Below are 21,744 nucleotides of genomic sequence, written 5' to 3' on the forward strand. Positions count from 1 at the left end.
AGGTTTGAGCCCTGGTCCGGGAAGATCCCACATGCCACGGAGCAACTAAGCCCGTGTGCCACAACTACCGAGCCAGCTCTCTAGAGCCTGTGAGCCGCAACTACTGAAGCCCGCGTGCCACAACTACTGAAGCCCGCGTACCTAGAGCCCGTGCTCGCCAACAAGAGAAGCCACCACAATGAGAAGCCCGTGCACCGCAAGAAAGAGTAGCCCCCGCTCACCGCAAGTAGAGAAAGCCCGCATGCAACAACGAAGACCCAACGCCGCCAAAAATAAATAAATAAAATAAATTTATAAAAAAAAAAAGAAGATACACAGGTATGAGAATGAACACTGAGGTACTAGGATAAGTTGATGACACAGTTAATACAATTTAATTGGCATTCCTTTTGGGGTAGGGAATTAAACTCTAAAAAAGAATGCTTTCAATGCATAGTATTATATCCGTGCTGCCATGTCACAATAAATAGGCTTGCCAAGGCAGGTGAGGTGTACGAATGCTCAAGCCTCACAGAACTTCAGTCAAGTGCAACTATAAATAATACTGAATAAAGTTTACCATCTCACTAGTGGATAATACTTTCAAGGCATTCAGTTAGCTTAACCCTTTGTAGTGTTCTAAGCTATTCACATTGACAATCACATTCATTGTAGTGCTTGCTGCAAGGGAGGCATAACCAGTTGTTTTGGCTAAAATATGGGAAGGCATTCCTTGGGTTCTACATAAAAGTAGCAGTATTAAACAGTCTAATGGCAATCTCTTGATAGTCTGCTTACATGAATGATATTTCCTTCATTCATTGTGCTGGAAGGACCCAGTGGGAAGAGGAAGGAAAGAAAACAAAACCTAATACTATTTCAATTGACTGAGCTGGAGAAATGGAAGCTCCCTTAAGATCCAGATGGCACTTGACTGTCATTTTATAAGTGTTTTCCTTCAAGTGAAACTACTACCTTGCCTTCCAATTTCTGTCCAAGTGTTGAACAGTCCCTTATATCATCCAAGCCATTTACTTGCTACTCATGTTTAATACCTGTAAATTTCTTTTTAATGGCATCTTTAGAGCTAGCATAAATCATCTTGCTTTTTAAAGGTGCACTTTCAGGAGCCCAAGATCTGCTTTGCTTCCTCTACAATTATTTGTCTTTTGTCATCGCTTAAACAGAAGAGAACTGCTTTCTTTGTTTTTTTTGATCTCCTCTTGTGTAGATTTCCTTACGCGGCTCGGCCTCCGGTGGTGTGGCACTGCGAGGAGAAGGAGGGGTGGCCGCTCCCCAACTATATTTTAAGACGAAAAAGGTGAAACGTTGTGTCTTTTATTAGAATAACAAGGTTATTCTGGTGTCTTATAAGAACCAATTAATATTGGACATAAAATGGTCTCATACATAGGCCAATAGCAAGTTCCAGAATTCTCTTTTTAAATAGGCAGCTAGCTACCAGTGAATTTCTTAAGCGACAAGCAGAGATGTGGAATACAGTTTGCTCGTTTCTTAGTTTTGTGAAAAAGGTTTTTTTATTGACAGAATATACCATATTCTATAGTATGTTTTTTTTTTTACTTAAAATATTATGGCCACTTTTCTGTATCACTAAATATAGTTAAATAATTTTAGTAGTGGTATGATTTTCCATTTATATGATGTGATATCGTTTACTTTATCAATCCTACATTGACTAATGTTAGGTGGTTTTTTGTTGTTGATTATTATGAATAGCACTGCAGTATACAACCTTTGCAGTATCCATCTTTGTCCATTTGTCTGATGGTCTCCTTAGCATAAATCTCTAGAAGTAGGATGGATTTTTGAATCAAATGGTACTCATACTTTTAAAATGTTGATACCTATTGCCAGATTACTTTCCAGAAACCTTTATATTCCTACCTACTGTGAATGTGAGTTCACATTTTCCCCAGAAAGAGCACTAGATATTTGTCAGTTACTTTAACCATTACCAGCCTGATAGGTTAAAAGAGATTTCTCTCTCTCTTTTCTTTTTTACTTAATTGATGACTAATGAGATTGAACAGGCTTTCATCGATTTATTAAGACAGTTGTATTTCTTTTGTGAAAGGTCGGTTTATATCTGTTCTTTTTCTGTTTTCTCTGAGTGTTTACGTTATACGGATTTGTAAGATGCTACTACAATTCTGGGACCAATTCCACTTCTGATCATCAACTAGGATTCTGCATCTGATTCCTCTGTGTGTGTGTGTGTGTGTGTGTGTGTGTGTGTGTGTGTGTGTGTTTCCCATACCACCACGCAATCCTCCATGTCAGCTGGGTGTCCTACAATTCAACTCAATTTTGACACTCTCTGGAGATAGCATCAGATCCCACAAGTTAAGGGCTCAGTCCTAAAGGACTGCCCCCCTTTTCAGATGCCAGTCACATGTCCAGGTGGTCACCTGGGCTTCTGACTGGCTGGCTGCAGATTGGAGGTTCTAATGACCCCCTCCTTGTGTTAGATTAATTTCCTAGAGCGGCTCACAGAAACATTTTACTTCCTATATTAGCAGTTTATTATAAAAGGATATAATTCAGGAACCCGCCAAATGGAAGAGATGCATAGGGCAAGGTATGGGGGAAGGGAGGGGACGTGGAGCTTCCATGCCCTCTCTGAGACTGCCACTCTGACCAAATCTCCACATATTCACCAACCCGGAAGCTTCCGAACCCTGTCCCTTTGGGTTTTTATGGGGTCTTCATTACGTAGTCATGATTGATTACATCATTGGCCATTGATTGAACTCATTCTCCAGCCCCTCTCCCCTCCCCAGAGGTAGGGTGGCAGCAGGACTGAAAGTTCCAACCCTCTGATCATGTGGTTGGCTCCACTGGCAAGCCACCTCCACCCTTAGGTTACCTAGGGGCTTTCTAAGTCACCTCATTACCATAACAAAAGACACCTTTGTTGATTTCATCCCTTAGGAATTTCCAAGAGTTTTAGGAGTGCTGTGCCAGAAACTGTGGAACAAAGACCAAGTATGTATTTCTTATTCTTGTCACAATACCACACTAACATATTTAGGGTATTCAACTTTTGGCTCTTTTTAAATTATTATTTTGTATATTAAGAGGTGTACATATTCATTGACTTTTTTCTTTTAATTTTTTAAATTAAAAAATTGAGGTATAATTGATTTACAATATTATATTAGTTTCAGGTGTACAACATACAGTGATTCAAAAATTTTATAGGTTATATCCATTTATAGTTATTATAAAATATTGGCTATATTCCCTGTGCTGTACAATATATCCTTGTTGCTTATTTTATACATAGTTGTTCATGCCTCTTTATTCCCTACCCCTATCTTGCCCTTTCCCCTTCCTTCTTCCTACTGGTAACTTCTAATTTGTTCTCTATATCTGTGAGGCTGTTTCTTTTTTGTTATACTCACTAGTTTGTTTTTTCTTTTAGATTCCACATATAAGTGATAACATATAGTATTTGTCTTGCTCTGACTTATTTCAGTAAGCATAATACTCTCCAGGTCCATCTGTGTTGTTGCAAATGGTAAAATTTCCATCCACAAAACAAAAAGACAACCTACTGAATGGGAGAAAATATTTGCAAATGATATTACCAATAAGAGATTAATGTCAACAATATATAAACAGCTCATATAACTCACTATCAAAGAAAACCCAAGCACTCTGATTAAAAAATGGGCAGAAGACCTGAATAGACATTTTTCCAAAGAAGACATAGAGATGGTCAACAAGCACATGAAAAGATGCTTATCATCGCTAATCATCAGAGAAATGCAAATCGAAACCACAATGAGATATCACCTCACACCTGTCAGAATGGCTATCATCAAAAAGACCACAAATAACAAAAAAACTAAAACAAAAGTAACAAAAACCCTAAAAACAGAACTACCATATGATCCGGCAATTCCATTCCTGGATATAAGTCCAAAGAAAATGAAAACACTAATTCAAAAAGATACATGTACCTCAGTGTTCATAACAGCATTATTTACAATAGCCAAGATGGAAGCAACCTAGGTGTCCATTAACAGATGAATGGATAAAGATGTGATACGCACACATACACAGACACACACACACGCACACAGGAATATTACTCAGCCATAAAAAAGAAAGAAATTTTGCCATTTGCAGTCCATTGACTTTTTAAACTATTTTATAGTGAAGCATGATAAACACTTACAGTATACAAGACATCAGTGAATTGTCACAAAGCCAACACTTATGTAACCCAGGTGAACACGTAAACACTGTCCCCCCCACCCCACCCCCGGCCAAAGTTAGTAGTGTATCAAGGGCTGGGAGAAATGGGTGTGTTCTGCCCCAGGTTCAGACAATCTACAGTGCATTTTCTATACAGAATTTAAAATCAATGTAACTACTGACTAAAAGTTGGTCTGCTTTTTATTATCACCATGCATTGACCATTTAAAAAAATGTGTGTGTGTGTAACATCTGTTTTACTCTGTGTCTAGTTTATCTGTCCTTATTGGTTGGTGCTTGTTGTACGCCCGAAGAGATATTCTCCTACATTATCTTTTAGGAGCTTTATTGTTTTGACTTTTTTTTTTTTTGCGGTACGCGGGCCTCTCACTGTTGTGGCCTCTCCCGTTGCGGAACACAGGCTCCAGACGCGCAGGCTCAACGGCCACGGCTCACGGGCCTGGCCTAGCCGCTCCGCGGCATGTGGGATCTTCCCGGACCCAGGCACGAACCCGTGTCCCCTGCATCGGCAGGCGGACTCTCAACCACTGCGCCACCAGGGAAGCCCTATTGTTTTGACTTTTACATTGAGATCTATAATCCATCTGAAATTAATGTTGTGTATGGTATGAGTTAGAGGTCAATTTTAATTTTGTTTTCCTTTATGCATATCCAAATGTCTCAGCACCATTTATTGCAAAGATCAAACTTTCCTCACTGGTCTGCAGTGACAACATTAGTGTACAAAAAGCATCCATTTCATGTGTAATATTTCTGTGCTTTCTGTTCTTTCCTTTCATCTCTTTGTCTTATACATTGTCTTAATGACTGTGCTTCATAATAAGTCCTGATATCTGGAGAGAAAGTCTTTGTTATTCTTCTAGGTGTCTTGCTTTCCTTGGCCATTTGCATTTCTTTATACATTTTGAACCAGCCTACAAATTTCCATTTAAAAACTTGTTAGGATTGCTTGGGATTCTACTGGATCTCTAGATCAATTTGGATAGAATTGACGTCTTTACAATGTTAAATCTCAAGAACATGGACCATCCCTTCACTTATTAGGTGTCCTTTAATTTTTAAAAATACTGTTTTCTTTAGTTTTCTATGTAGAGGTTTGCCACTTTTCTTTCTGTTTTGATAGGAATTTGATATTTTTTGATGGTATTGTAAATGGTATTAAAAATTCATTTTCTAACTATTGCTGGTATATAGAAATACAGTTGATTTCTAGATATTATCTTTTATATCCCTCAGCTTTGATAAACTGATTTTTTTCTGATAGTTTATAGCTTATTTTGGATTTTCTATATGTACCGTCTGAATAATAGTTTTTTCCCTTCATTCCCAGTTGTCATACTTTTGTCCAGCTTTCTACTTGTTTGCAGTGGAACGGTTTGCCTGAATTACGCAGGCAGCATTATTGGAAGCAGAAATTTTTCTTAAATAAAAAATTCAAACTGTATTCCACTCTTGTTTTTGAATTGCCTTTGAATTTAAACCCAAATCTCTGGGTACTTCAACAGCCATGAAGCCCAGAGAAAGGTAATAGTATCTTTTGAGACATCATTAATGTTCCTAAAGTCTATATAAACAGATCTTATAAAAATCTTTATTTTAAACCTTTAAAATTTAGTTTTAGTGGTGAGAACTCTTAATGTGTATCCCAAGGACTTATGTATGAAAGCTTATCAGTAGTTTGAATAATTCCTGAAAGTAGTGGAGTCACTAGTGAAGCCACAGCGTACCTCTCATGTGCTGTCTTAAGCATCATTCCTAGAAGCCACCCACCCGAGGTAGCCCAGGGAGCTCTCCACTTTGCAGAGGGCATTGGCTTGCCAGGATAATGCCATGTGGTGCCAATAGAGACGAATTGCAGGAAGAACTCTTGGAACTGCGTGGGGAGGGAAGTGGCATATGAGTGTCAGTGTGGGGAAGTGTCAGATAGTGTTTCATGGAGGAAAATTCCAAGTTGACTAGTAACTTGGTGGGTTGCAGCTGAGGGATCAGAGTCTTGTTGCAGCTTGTCTTCTGGCAATGTCATGCACGCCTCTCTGATCTGGAGGAGTCTGTGGGCTACTGTCAGTGAGGTAGTCAACAGATGCTGAGGAGTCTCAGGAAAAAGTGATTGCAGCTTAAAACAGACAACCTCTGCAGGCTTCTCTCCACAGGGGAGTCTGTGCCATCCTGGTTGTGGAATTTCAATGGTAGCAAAATGGAGCTGTGGTGATGGACCAGCAAGAGGCAATTATGGCAAGCAAGGGCTCTATTGACTATTTTGGGAATTATAGGAATGGGAAAACAGAAGCTGCAGCTGTAATTACTGTCGTGGAATGAAATCCTCACCACCACCACCACCCCTTTCACAACACTTTACGCTTGATGGGTGTTCAGTTAATGTGGTATGTGTGCAAATTGTCATTAGACTTTAGAAAACTTTTAGAAACTTTTTTGCAAGTGATGATTCAAATGTGCTCATTAAAAATATAGTGTCTTTAACCAATCTAGCAGGTTAAATAATTTTATTATTCCTCTAGATTACAATTTTTAAAAGATCAAGTTTAGAGGAAAATCTTGTTCTAATTTTGGAGCATGATATATTTGAATTCAATTCGCAGTTTTCTATCTTAAAAAAATAGCTGTAATTATAAACAGCAAATGGATGGGGTGTGAGACTGATTTAAGTTAAAGAAATTGTGACCTTCATGATTCAGAATGCTCCGTATTCTTTCCAAAATGTATTGACACTGTAAGTAAAATTTATCTTTATAGTAAATGTTTTAGGATTCTGTAGAAAGCCACATAGAGTAAAATGCTACTTATTTCTTTTCCCAGTGGTGTTTTACTGAGTCATTTTATTAGTTGTATGTGCCTTTCTTGAGTTGGAAATTTATACAGGATTTCCTGTATAAAGAAATCCTTTCCACCCAAAATATAAATTCTATACCATTTTGTGTGTAGAAGCCCAATGGTGGGCCTTAAGTAAACACAAATGCTAGCTTTTACAGTTTTTAATGTGTTTTTATAGAATAACACTATCTTGTAAAATAGTCTGTTTCTCAGAGTTTTTCTAAATGGAATAATTTTAAACACTCCTTAAGGATCTTCCTTTCAAATAAATTATGAGGTGACTCCTTTTGTAAAACAAAGGTTCATTTATTAGCATGAATAATATTTCCTGATCTTTCCCTCTCCACTCCATGCATATTTTAGCTACTTATAAAGCTGGGTTTTCATATATAGTAATTCTTCTCAGTCACAGGGAGCACTTTAGAGATCGGTACCTGAATCTAGTATTTAATTATAGTTCTTACTTATGGCAGTATGTCTTCTCAATTGTGAGTTGTTTTTATGCCCTTGAATGTGGTAGGCTAACTATAGGATATCTTAATGTCATAGTTGATAGAAATAGAAATAGTTGATAATTTATAAAAGCTGTATAAAGATGTATGTTAGGCTATTAAGGTTAAGTTCCAAATAGAGCTTGGGGAATCTTTAGAAAACGTGACTTTAAAAAATATATGTATTGTTAAATCAGACTTACTAGTATCTAGTTTAGGCCTTGAGTGCTTAGTATATATTTGTTTCTTTTTTGGGGGAAGATGTTTCTAGTGACTACTTGAGAAGTTTTGTATTTTTATAATTTTATAATTAGAATTCATGGGCCCAATTCACAGAAGACTTCTTAAAAATAATTAATTTTTAGTCCATTTGTCTCTTCTCTTAGCAAGTCCCCAGATGACAAATTGATTAAAACAACACTTAAATAAACTGAAACATTAACATTTATTAAAACAACTTGGAATAAACAAATACTATAATTTGGATTATTAATATGTGTTTTTATGTGCTATATCTAGGAACTGAAAGTAATTGAGCAGTCTTTTTTAGGAATCACTTGATAGAAAGCAGAGAACATTTCCCACTTACAGAAGTAAATGGATGAAGTGTACCTGGTTATCTCAGGAAAAATTCAGCTTAGTATTAACAGGGAAATGGCGTTCAGTCATTCAGTCCATTCTGTCAGTACTGCTGGATTACAAATTAATTGCTGAATTTTGAGTATAATGCTCAGGATTCAGTATGAGAAATTGAACCACTGTGAGTGTTATTGAATAAGGGATTTATTATAGTACTCAGACTGTATACGGATTGTAGGAGTTGCTGGGAATGTGAAAGTCAGGAAGCAGAAGGATCAGAAAAATAGTCACTAATAGAGCCTCCTGAATTACTGGTACAGGCGTGTAAGTCAGAACTTACTGGGAAAATTTTAAGAAGCAAGTGTATACAGACATCAAAGTGAGAATGCAAAGAGGATGATCCTGGAGAGGTCTGTGGAAGGCTGTTGCCTCTGTGTACCTATTGCTTCTGTGGGTACAAAGCCCAGAGTCAGGCATCTCTTGTTGGATCTTAGGCCACTGTTGATCAGGTGAAGAAGAGCTGGACACAGAGGGGATAAGAGGAGAGTTGAGGACAAGCTGAAACCTGCCCCAGGCACCTCTGCATTTATTCTCACCATGTCTTATCATAAAGACCTTCTAAGAGTTTGGCCGTCTCTAACTTGGTGTACTATACAGGGAAGGAAATTCTGGGAAACACAGTTCCCAGGTGGACCAAGTTCACAATAGAATGATCCAGTGCATTATGCTTCCCATTTTGGGCTGCTCTTTCAGATTCATCTCATCAGTAGATGATGAGGATGTTATAATACTTTGAGCCTCAAGATTTCCATTTCCTTATGGTATTTACTGAGGAACTGTTCATATGCTATTATCACTTGAGGATTTAAAATGCTGTACTTTGAATAACTTTTCTTTTTTTTCTTATTAACACTGTGGCCTTTTCCTAATGTATTTTATTATAATTTCTCTGTACCTTATTTACTGATTTTTGTCTTTGTTATTAAAGTTATACAATCCCAATAAATGAATTACAGGTCAGAAAATATTCAAATTTTGGAGAGGAAAACGGGTACAAAATTTATTTTAAAAAAATATTTATTTATTTATTAATCTTTGGCTGCATCGGGTCTTAGTTGCGGCATGCGGGATCTTTCGTTGTGGCGGCGCGTCTGCTCTTTGTTGTGGCACGCGGGCTCCAGAGCATGTGGGCTCTGTAGTTGCTGCTTGCGGGCTCTCTAGTTGAGGCGCGTGGGCTTAGTTGCCCCATGGCATGTGGGATCTTAGCTCCCTGACCAGGGATTGAACCCGTGTCCCCTGCATTGGAAGGTGGATTCTTAACCACTGAACCACCAGGGAAGTTCCTTATTTATTTATTTCAAAATTTAAATATGAATAACTACATACTCTTTGGTGGATTTGGGATTAAAAATAACCGAGTATGCCATAAGACTTTCTGCTGACTTTCTGAAATGTTCATACTCCATTCTAGTAATGGTGAATAAAAGGAGATGACCTTTTGCAAGAGATTTTAATTTGAGAAAGTCTAGGCTCTTTGAAATACAGAGCCTCAAAAATTTGTCAGCTAGGTTGATACATTCAGCCAGTAAAATTAAGTGGTCTGCTGTTCTCAGACTCCCACTATATCCTTTGTGCTCCAGGTCTGCTTTCTGTCTCTGCAGTGCATGTGTAACACTTTCTAGTTGATTTTTTTTAATGGATGATCTGACAGGGTAGGGGAGTAAGGACATGATGAAAGATAGAAAGTGCTGAAAATCGTTTTCATTTATCTCCTTCCTACAGTCCATAATGGGGTGGGGGTTCATTTGTCTATTTCCCATTTAATTTTCCTTTTTTTCTTCTCTAGAGTTGGAGAATCTCTTCTAATTTCTTTTAAGAACATTCACTGATAACGACTGAAGTATTCTGGAGAGTTAGATGTACCTCTCAGACATAGTCTTAGAATATTTTATAATTGTATAACTTAGAAATTAATTTAAAAATTAATTTTTGTTGCAGTATAGTTGATTTACAATGTTGTGATAGTTTCTGCTCTACAGCAAAGTGAATCAGTCATGCATATACACATATCCACTCTTAGATTCTTTTCCCATATAGGCCATTACAGAGTATTGAGTACAGTTCCCTGTGCTATACAGTAGGTCCTTATTAGTTATCTGTTTTATATAGAGTAGTGTGTATGTGTCAATCCCAGTCTTCCAGTTTATCCCTTCCCTTAGTTCTAAATAATAATCTTCACTTACCTCCATCATGTTTTCTTTACTCTTTGATAGTAATTAATTGATAACACTTTTTTTGGAGTTTAGATTCAGTAACTCACCTCTTCTCTCTGTATTTTATCTTTTGAAAATGAAGCCTCATTTTATTTTCCATAGCTCAGGAAGAATACTTCCCATTTGTAGTCCTCTGACTGTACTTTGTGTGTGTCTTGTTTCTGTGGTTTCTTTCATGAAATCTTATAGGGCTAAAGGTAATTGAAGTGCCTTTGCTTTCCTCCACATCAAATAAATGCTTTACAAATATACCTCAGCAATTCTGCTTATAGATGGCTCTTTGATTTGTCAGTTCTTGTTTTCTGTCTTGGTACAACAGAAGATGATTTATTTTATAAAGTAAGTTGAAGGTTTCTTTGCTTACAAGACTCTGTAAATTATCAGTAATGTTGATAGTGCAATGAAATTTTAGAAGTGGTTCTAGATTTAGCATGGTTCTAAATTGTTTAGGCTGAGTAGAAAATTTTCCAATGATATTGTTTCAACTTAATAAAATAACAGTGCTTTGCAGGTAATTTAATTGTCATCAGAACTGGCGAGACTAAAATATTGCCTGCTTTAAAAATGTTTTATTTACTTTAATAAAAATATTGCTCTTAAAATGCTAATGACATTTCATGAATCTATTATTCCTTATGGGTCTTGACATAAATTACTTGTCTCATTTGGGGAATTTCTTTAAGCACAGGCTCATAACTGAGATGATAAATCCCACTTTCTTGAGATATTAGCCTTCTTATTTCTGTCATCTATTGTGTTAAATTAATCTTATTATTTAATTACTAATAATAGTTGTTTTTTTATTACATGGCTACTGTGCATCAGAGGCTCTACTTACATAACCTTGAATCCTCACCTATAAGTAGGTAGTATCAGTCCCTCTTAGTGAATGAGAAAAGAGACTTAAAGAGGTTAAATAACTTGCTCATGGTCACATAATTAATAAAGGTTGACACCCAAATGTGTTAGTATTCTCAGAAGAATACACAGAAAGGTCCAGGTAGAGGAAGGGTTTGTGCCAACAAGCAGTACACTCGGCCTGATTGTTCATCATCTTAATTAGTCTTGGATTATTGAAATAACGTTATTTCATCTTCTAAGAAGGACATATTAAAGTGTATAAACTAAAATAAAATTCACTTTTGATTTTAAAAATTATTAGGATATGTTAGCTTATGTTAACAGTCATGCATATGTTTGCATTATTCAAAATAGATAATAAACAATTTTTTTTTTTGCGGTACGCGGGCCTCTCACTGTTGTGGCCTCTCCCGTTGCGGAGCACAGGCTCCAGACGCGCAGGCTCAGCGGCCATGGCTCCCGGGCCCAGCCGCTCCGTGGCATGTGGGATCTTCCCGGACCGGGGCATGAACCCGTGTCCCCTGTATCGGCAGGCGAACTCTCAACCACTGCGCCACCAGGGAAGCCCAATAAACAATTTTTAAAAATATTTATTTATGGCTGTGTTGGGTCTTCGTTGCTGTGTGCAAGCTTTCTCTAGTTGCAGGGAGCAGGGGCTACTCTTCATTGCGGTGCACAGGCTTCTCACTGCTGTGGCTTCTCTTGTTGTGGCTCACAGGCTCTAGGCGTGCAGGCTCAGTAGCTGTGGTGCACGGGCTTAGTTGCTGCAGGCAAGTGGGGTCTTCCTGACCCAGGGATCGAACCTGTGTCCCCTGCATCGGCAGGCAGATTCTTAACCACTGTGCCACCAGGGAAGCCCCAATAAACAATATTTAAATTCAGGATGTACATGGGTTTCTTTAAAATATTGAATCCTGTGTCTATGATTAAGTAAAGTGGGAGTTATTTCAAGGAAAATGATGATACCACACTGAAGAGCAGGCACCATGGTAACCAGGAAGTTGTCTAGTTTTCCCACCTACTCTGTTGTGAATGGGGAGAGGGCCCTTCAGTCAGGCTAGAGCAGAGCTCCTCCTCAGAAGCTGGTTAGGAGACTTTGATATAAGCTTTGTTTCCTCAATCCTATAATGAATGGGTATGGTTTATTCTAGCTTTAAGATTCTCTGATTCCCTGAAGAAGAAGATGGTAGTTTGTATTTCAGAGGGCTTTAGGTATCATATGTATGGAATTAAAAACACAAGTAATTAAGTTAGTACTGTGGAACTGTAAAGCACAATGTACTGTGGCTAATCCACATACAGATAGTAATTGACAGTATTGTTTACAAGTTAATTCTCTATCAGTTACTGTTATAAATATGCATAGTCAATTCTTAATTATTTAAGAATTGTTAGAGTGGTTTATCCCTGTATCTTTCTTTTAGAAATGTGGATCATTATTCTCGCTCTGTTGATATGCAGAATAGAGTTGAAATACTGGTACAGGATATAGTGGAGATATGGTATCTAGTTTCCAGGAAATTATGTTTTATCTAAGGGAAATAGATATGTATGCAAACAATAAATGTTTAAATAAGTATGTAATGAATGTCATGTAAGTGCTGCATGTAAGAATTTATAGACTGGCTTTTTGAATTTTTATCATGGGAATCTGTTAATCTTAACTAAAAAAGAAGGCAGAGTTTATAGAGAATAACTTCTAGCTAGGCTGAACAGAGAGGAAGTTATAATTTACTTGATTTTTAAAACAATGATGGCTAATATTTCAGTTGGCAAAGACTGGGGGCAGGGGTGGGGAAATGATTGGAACAAAGGCATAGAAATGGGAAAGTGAAAAGGCATGTTCTAGGTGTTGATTAGTAGGTGTAGTTGCTTTGGAGCCAAGGATTCTTACAGTGGAAGAGTGGGTGATTGTCAAAAATTATAGTTAAATTCACAGGAAAGCAATTGCCAAAGGTTATAGTTAATTTCAGATTAAGTAACATGACTGCTATGAGCCTAAATTTTCCCCTCTGTAAAATAAGGTCAGATGAGATGATCCCTAACCTACTTAATAGGTGTTCAGTAGGTATTTGTTGAATGAATAAGTGAGTGAGCAAATGAATGAATGAGTGAAAGAGATGTCTTTAGCCATTTTCCTTGACATCATTGCCTTAGAAATTTGGAATTTTGGTAGGCAGTAGGAAATTAACAATTTTTGCTAGTAAAATGATATAACAACTTTAGTCTAAAAAGAATAAGTCATGGTCTTTTCCTATAAATAATGGTTATGTGTTTTAAAATTTGTTTCTTTCTGTAGGAGTCAGTGGATTCCTGTCTGGACTATGAATTGTCAGGGCATTTTTGTTTTAAAATAAAGTTTCTTTCTTTCAAATTCATTATTTACTTATTTATTTTTTGGCTGCGCCTCCGGCATGCGGGATCTTAGTTCCCCTATGAGGGATAGAACCTGAGCCCTCTGCATTGGGAGCAAGGAGTCTTAACCACTGGACCACCAGGGAAGTCCCTGTCAGGGTGCTTTTAACACTTAAAATATTGAGTCTTAAACTTATTAAGTATTTTTGTATAAAAATATTTTAAAACTGAATGTAAGAGTTTAGAAACTTTTATAGCAATTTAACATTTTTACTGTATTTTACAATATAATTTACATGGGATTAAAAAAAAAAACTAGACTATTATTCTAAATAGTTTGAGAATCTTTGGTCCGAATGATTCCAAAGTTTTTGGCTTTGGGTAGATGAAATGCCATGATTACATGAACTCACCTCTTTCCAAGGCATCTTTTCTAAAGATTCTAAAAGGATGTGATTATAATGTATTCATCTGAGAAGTGACTTCATAATGGAGCCTGAGAATACCCATAGAGCAGGTTATATTCTTGATGAAGCTGGAAACTAAGTTAAATCTTGAGATTCTTATATTCTCAATTTGTATGACTTATATTCCTTACTGTTGATCTGAAGTTCAACTTTGTATTCATTCAGCTATCCATGATATCTCTGCATTTTGCAGTATAAAACTTCCCATAATAAATGACAATTAAATGACCCCATAATTGTCAGTCATGTAATATTGTTTTCCATATGCTCCTCTGTATTCCCAGTTTTAGTTATGCCCAGTAGTCAAGGCAGAAATTTTATAATCATCTAGACTTTTCCATTTCTCATTCATCAGCTATTTTTAAATTGGCACTGTGTCTTTTGAGTACACCTCCTAAAAACCTCAAATCTATCCACCTTTCTCTCCTCACTGCTGCTTTAGTTGAGATTTTCATCATTTACTGCCTGGCCTCCATCAATCAGTAGCTTTCTTCTTTTTTTTTTTTTTAGTAGCTTTCTGATTAGTGTCTCTTCCCTAACCCTCTTCCTGCCTCCATGGTGATTTTTCTGAAACATAATACTGATAGGTACTCATCTAAAAGGCTGCTCTTGATTTACTGTTGTCTATGGCAGTAGCCTTCAAGTGTCTTGTGCAGCAGTTGAAAACTTTCTTAAAATATAGGGAAACATACCTGTTGCATGGCATACAAGGCCTTTAATGATTTAGTCCCTGCCTCGTTCCTGTCATTCCTGGACCTGTGCCCTAGATTTCAGAGAAGCTGAATGACTTGGATTCTACAAACACTCCTCGTGTTTTGGTTTCTTTTTTTTTTTTTTTTTTTGGCCTATTTTAGCAAGAACTTTTCCTCGAATGCCTTTACCTTGTCTCAAGATGTCACCTGAACCTCCTGAGTGATGAGTGTCTTTTGTATGCTAATGGATGACTTCTGGCAGAGGCCCCTAGATGACACCAGGATGTGGCCTGGTCACCAGAAGGCCTAGCCATGATTAGAAGGTTAGAACTTTTAGCCCCCTTGTCCTATCCCCTACCTCTGGGGAGAAGAGGGGACCAGAGATTCAGTTCAGTTACCAGTGGCCAGTGATTCAATCAGTCATGCCTATGTACTAAAACCTCCATGAAAACCCCTAAACAACAGGCTTTGGGGAGCTTCTGAGTTGGTGAACACATTGAAGTGCTGGGAGGTGCTGGGAAGGTGATATACCCTAGGAGGTCATGGAAGCTTTGCTCCTCTTCCCTCCACACCCTGTAACTTGCCCTTTGCATCTCTTCGATTTGGCTGTTCCTGAGTTGTATCCTTTATAATAAACCAGTAATGGTAAGTAAAGCATTTTCTTGAGTTCTGTGAGTCATTCTAGGGAATTATCAAACCTGAGGAAGGGTTTGTGGGAACCCCCAAATTTTTTAGCCGAGTCAGATTCAGTCAGTCATGCCTATGTACTAAAACCTCCATGAAAACCCCCCAGGTGCCCTGGGGACCTGGGACTTGTGACTGGCATCTAAAGTGAGGGAAGTCTGTGGGACTGAGCCCTTAAATCTGTGGAGTCTGATGTTAACTCTGGGTAGTTAGATTGTAGGACACCCAGGTGTTAGAGATTCGATGTTGGAAAAGATGCCACATATTTGGTGTCAGGGTGACTTAACCTCAGTTTACAAATGGAAACAAACCAAAGCTTCAAGAGACTGCTCTATTAAGTTAGTATGTGGGAGAGAGCTATAGCTTAAAAGTCCTCTTAACCGTATCTTCTTTTGTTTTATTTTATTTTATTTTATTTTTTTTGCGGTACGCGGGCCTCTCACTGTTGTGGCCTCTCCCGCTGTGGAGCACAGGCTCCGGACACGCAGGCTCAGCGGCCATGGCTCACGGGCCCAGCCGCTCTGTGGCATGTGGGATCTTCCTGGACCGGGGCGTGAACCTGTGTCCCCTGCATCAGCAGGCGGACTGTCAACCACTGTGCCACCAGGAAAGCCCCTGTTTTGTTTTATTTTTAATTGTAATTTCCTTGAGGGAAAGAACCTATCTTTCTTTTCTTTTAACATATTAAATTTTTATTATTTATTAGTTATGTGTTCAAATCTCTTGTACTTAATTGAATGCTTTCATCAATTAATGGCCTTGATAAAATTGCTTGTAATTTTGACTGTTCTTTGGTCAAAGTAGTGTTACTTATCCTTCTAAAGTTAGCAGGACATACAGCTGGGGAAGTACAAGATCTTTAGCTTGATTTTTTTTTTTTTTTTTTTTGAGTTCCTTCTGTATTTTAAATAGGACACAAATATCTCTGTAAATAAAAATAACTTCCTCCCAACACATTTGGAAAATATCCCAGACTTCTTTTTCATGCCTTGCAGAGTTGCTGCTGTCTTGTTACTGTTTGTTCTTTCTCTTTGAAATAAGTGACCCTCCCAGGAATAGCTTAATCACCAGATGTTTGGCCAGCAGTATTCCACTTATTCTGGTTTTGTAGTTTTTCTGAAATAGGCTGAAAGGTAATCACTCCATTCCTTCCCTTGTTCTAAAACGATTTTACTCAATTGCTCTTGAAACTTACCTTGGTAGGTGATTTGGAACTGAAATGAAAAGAGAGAAGGTAAGCTATATATATTTTATACTGGTCCTTTATTAACTGACATTTATTAATTGAGAATTTTGACACTCATTTTCAGTTGGAGAGGTTCTGAGTGTTTAGAAATGAAACTGTGGGACTTCTAACAGAGGATCCTTATTTTTTAACTGAGGAAATGAAAGTTGTCAAGGTCAACCATAAAGCTGATACTTTGCCTTGGTGAGAGAAACCCAGGATTTAGTGTCTTTCTGATGTAATTTTCAGTCTACCACGAATCTGGAAACTTGGTAACATCAATTTGTGACAGCATTAACATTGTTTAGCCTGGAAGCAGCCTTTGTGAATTTTCCAGATTATTTGACAGTGTTTGAAATCACTTGATGTCTTCAGGACCAGTAAACTCTACCATGTAATTTTTTTTTTTAATTAATTAATTAATTAATTTTTGGCTGTGTTGGGTCTTCATTGCTGCGCGCGGGATTTCTCTAGTTGTGGCGAGCGGGGGCTACTCTTTGTTGTGGTGAGCGGGCTTCTTGCAGTGGCTTCTCTTGTTGCGGAGCACGGGCTCTAGGCGCGTGGGCTTCAGTAGTTGTGGCACGCTGGCTCAGTAGTTGTGGTTCGCAGCCTCTAGAGCGCAGGCTCAGTAGTTGTGGCGCACAGGCCTAGTTGCTCCATGGCATGTGCGATCTTCCCAGACCAGGGCTCGAACCCGTGTCCCCTGCATTGGCAGGTGGATTCTTAACCACTGTGCCACCAGGGAAGTCCCTCTACTGTGTACTTTTATCTTTTTCAATTAGTAGATTTTTCAAACTTCCAAAAAACAGCAATAAACCTCCTTTTTCAAATATATATAGAATCAGTGTACAAAACAGATATAAGTGGTATTTAGTTAGAATACAATCTTAAGTTTAGTTTTGATTTATTGGAAAATAAATCATCGAGAAAATTCAAATTTGTGAAATGCTATATTAGAGTATTTCACTTCCATTTCTAACTTAAAATAACTGGATGGATGTACCATAATTCATTTAATCAGGCCCCTCTTGATATTTAGGTTGTTTCCATTCTTTTGCTTTTACACACAATGCTGCAGTGAATAGCATATGCTTATCGTGTGTGTGTGTGTGTGTGTGTGTGTGTGTGTGTGTGTGTGTGTGTGAGTGTTTCCTGAGGATAAATTCCTAGGAATGTAATTGCTGTGTCATTAGAATATGTTTGTTTTTAGTTTTGAAAGATATCAAATTGGCCTCTAAAAAGTTGTATCTATCTATCTATCTATATACATTCCTACCAGCAATATATGAGCAAGCTTAATTCCCTCATGCTCTCATCAACATGGTACGTTAGTTTTGGTTTTTGCTAATCTGAAAAATTGTATCTCAGTATAGTTTTAATCTTCAGTTTTTATTATATGTAAAGTTGAGTAACCTTTTATATGTTTAAGAGCCATTTGTGTTTTCTCTTCTGTGAACTATTTGTTCATATCACTTTGCCCATTTTAAAAATTGGGTTTCTTACCCCTCTTATCAAGCAATAGGAACATTTTATGTTTTAGGGTTCTTTCTTTTTGTGATGTAAGTTGCAGATTCTCTTACTCATTTTTAAATTTCTCTTTTTCCTTTGGTTTTGCCTTTTTCATTGTTATGGATATGTAAACTCAAACTTAACATGCCTAAAATGGAATCCTGAATTTCTTCCCTTCCCTTAATCTGCTCCTTTTCTAGTTTTCCTTGCATCAAGAAGCAGCAACCTACTCATAGCCCAAGCCCCAAACCAAGAAGTTATCTTTGATTTCTGTTTCCCTCACTTCCCATCTCTAATCCATCCCCAGCTGTATTGGCTTCCCCTCCAAATACATCTTAAATCTTTCCATTTCTCTTCATGTGTACCAATTTAGTCCATCCCGCCCTTATCCTTTCACCTGGGTGGTTGCAGTGGCTTCCTAGTTGCTAAACCCCCAAATTGATAGCTCCCCTTCCAGGCACAGAGCTGTTCTCTACTCTGTAGCTTGTGTGATCTTTTCAAAATGCAAATCATCTGATTGTCATACCACCCCCTGAACCCATCTCCCATTCTTGTTCAAAACCCTCTAGTGGTTCCCTCTGTCTCATGATACAGATAAAACTACTTAAACAACTTGCTGTTTTTCCAGCCTCACCTTGTACTGGGTTATTAACCACCCAACCCTTGCCACCTTTGAGTTTGTTGTGTTGGCCATGTTCCCTCCTGACCTGGGATTTTTGCATAAATAATTTTCTCCTGGTGCATCCCTCCTCCTCTGTAAGTTTATGCCTAATTGTCCTACAGATCTCAGCCCACTGAAAGCTTTCTCTGGAAAAGCCAACCCTCCCTAATTAGGTGGCAAACCTCTGTACAAGCCCTTGTAGAGCCTTATAGCTCTTTTTCATAGCACTTACATTTGCAGTTTTACACTTATTGTGTGATCCTTTGATAAACTCCGTGAGGTAAGGGGTTTTGTGTCTTTCCTTTACCGATATATTCCCGGTGACTGTCATAGTGCCTGGCATATAGTTAACTCTCAAGACATATTTATGGAATGATTGCTTACTTTTAAGTTCTCAGGTGTGGAGTTTAAAGAATGTACTGGTTTACCCTTTCTGAAAAAATGTGACTGCATTTGCTTTAGGCCAGTCTTTGTTCTCATCTTTTCCCTATGGCTTTCCCAAGACCACTGAGATTCAGCAATCTCACCTCCAAAGTCTTAAAGCATTTCAGGTATGAAATGTTATCTAGGCCAATGGTCTTGAATTCATTTGAAGCCTGTAGGTGTTCTTCAGCAGTCTTGGCCTTCAGTTCCTTCTCTTTTTTTCCATCTGAAAGTCAGTGTTTTGTTTTTTGTTTGGTTGGTGGCGTTTTTTGTTTGTTTTTTGGGAGTAGAGGACAATAACTTAGACCACATTTTCTGATCCACATCAACCCAGCAAAATCTAGGTGGTTCCCAGCTTCTGTAAGTTTGTTCTAAATTCAGTTATTTAGAATTTGGAGATCAGAACAAATTATCCCATAGAAACCATGATAAAATTGATACATTTTCATGCAAGTGCTTTGAAAACCTTTTACACCAATAGTGTATCTTAAATAGTACAGTGTTAGTGTGAACTCTGAATTTCTCTGATCCCAGTTTAGTTCTCTTTTTCTCTCTGAACCGTGAGGCCCTCAGATACTCAGGAAGGACTGGGAGTTTAGTAGGGTTGGCAGTGCTGGGAGAAATATCAGGTAACTGGGTAGGAGATACATTGACTGGATTTCCTACCTTGTGGAAGGATTCTAAGAGTAAAGGGTGCGGAGGCAACCTACATGATTCACAGTTTGAAATTTTTAAAAATTTATTTATTTATTTACTTAATTGGAGTATAGTTGCTCTACACTGCTGTGTCAGTTTCAGCAAAGTGAAACAGCCATATGTATACATATATCCCCTCTGTTTTGGATTTCCTTCCCATTTAGGTCACCACAGAACAATGGGTAGAGTTCCCTGAGCTATACAGTAGGTTCTCATTAGTTATCTATTTTACGTATAGCAGTGTGTATATGTCAATCTCAATCTCCCAATTCATCCTGCTCCCCCTTCCCCCTTGGTATCCCTACATTTGTTCATAGTTTGAAATTTTTATGCTATTAAACTGTGTGTATTTTACTCATGATACTCAAGTATCAGTTTGATTTAATGGAAACTGAATTATAGAGAATGGATTGATGAATCAAATTACTCTTCGCTATTGGGGGAATAAAGCAAAATGAAGATCCTGTTAAATACCTCAGGTGGTCCCATGAAGGAAGAAAACTAAATAGGAGTGAGAAGTGCATTATCTCCTCACTTAGAGTCAACATGGAGAATTCTCTGCAAGAGAGTAGGATGTTGTTTTCATAAGGCTGTGCTTTCCACGGAAATGATTTCTTTCCGTACATGGATCACAAGTTTTAAGATGCTTTCAAACCATTCGAACTCTCTTATTATAGCAGAAGTTTTGTCATGTACCAAATTCATTCCTATCCAATTTCAGTGACAAAATGGCTCTTTCATTTGTATGTATAAAAACAATGCCAGAAACAAAAACAAAACTCATGATTCAACTGATTTTGTACTTTCTTTGGGAAGAAGAAAAGAACCGTTGAGATGAAGATTATAATTTCAGCAACAGAGGAAACATTCAAGGCTCAGGCAGCTCTTAAATTCAATACTAATAATCTATGAAATAAATTATAAGCCTTACATTTCTGTCAGTTCTTGTAGGTACCTGCTTGCCAATGCAGAGACAAGATTGCTTAATTCTAGGTGTCTTTCTTAGTGCAAGACAAGTCCACTTTAAAAAGCATTCTGTTGTTTGTTTACAAAGTTAATGGTTAGTAATCGGAAACTCAAACCATTTTTGAGAGATTCTTACAGTCTTTTTGTTGGCAGGGACTTTAGAGGACATCTAATTTAGTACACAACTCTTTAATACCACGGCCAGGCCAGAATGCTTCCAGCGGGCTCTTCCTGCCCGCTGCAGGTCCCCTTCTAGTGTGCTGTGCTTCGGATTACAGATCTTTTCTGTTCCTTGTATTTATCAGGCTCTCTAAGACTCTGTACTGCCTTGAACGCTCTTCTCACATCCCTGTTCCCATGGCTGGCTTCTTTACATTAAACAAATTTCGATCAAATTTTACCTCCTCAGACTACCTTTCCCAGACTACCTTATCTACTTACCCCGCCTTTTCAGTCTCCAAAACTCTCTATCATAAGACTGTTTTCTTTCCTTCATAATAATTGTCACTGTCTGGAATGATCGTGTTTGTCTGTTTATTGTCTGTCTCCCCTCATTGGCTCCATGAGAGCAGGGGCTCTGTCTGTGTTGTTCATTGCTGTATCCTGAAGCATCTGTGGTGGGCTGGCCCACTGTAGGATCTGAAAGATATTTATAGAATGAATGAGTAACCATTGATGGTTCATCATTGTCCAAATCACTACTGAGCTGACATCTGTCTCCTTTTCACTTCTACCACTGATCTTAGGTATTCCCCCTGAAATAACCCAAATCACCTGCTCTACTCCCTCTTTTTCAAAGAGTCTTC

General features: G+C 37.9%; 1 protein-coding gene and 1 pseudogene across 6 annotated transcripts in view; one reads left to right on the top strand and one right to left on the bottom strand.

Annotated features, from left to right (window-relative positions):
* The window catches only part of CDKL5 (cyclin dependent kinase like 5), a 250,077-nt gene that overhangs the window by 94,096 nt on the left and 134,237 nt on the right, over positions 1 to 21,744 (top strand). Inside the window, exon 2 of one of the 5 annotated variants that reach the window (XM_079910150.1) lies at positions 2,935 to 2,988. The exons of 3 other annotated variants lie outside the window; for them this stretch is intronic. The gene's annotated coding sequence lies outside the window, so the exon portion shown is untranslated. Of the gene's footprint in view, positions 1 to 2,934; positions 2,989 to 16,593; positions 16,693 to 21,744 lie in introns of those variants that run through there. One more of the 5 variants, XM_079910151.1, reaches the window with a different exon arrangement.
* On the bottom strand, positions 922 to 19,184 carry LOC307180215 (cofilin-2-like; annotated as a pseudogene). The gene is made up of 3 exons: positions 19,086 to 19,184; positions 16,654 to 16,672; positions 922 to 1,279 (listed from the first exon to the last, which is right to left on the bottom strand). The product of its transcript is annotated as a cofilin-2-like (transcript).

This window comes from Stenella coeruleoalba (assembly GCF_951394435.1).
Source record: "Stenella coeruleoalba genome assembly, chromosome: X".
NCBI lineage: Eukaryota > Metazoa > Chordata > Mammalia > Artiodactyla > Delphinidae > Stenella > Stenella coeruleoalba.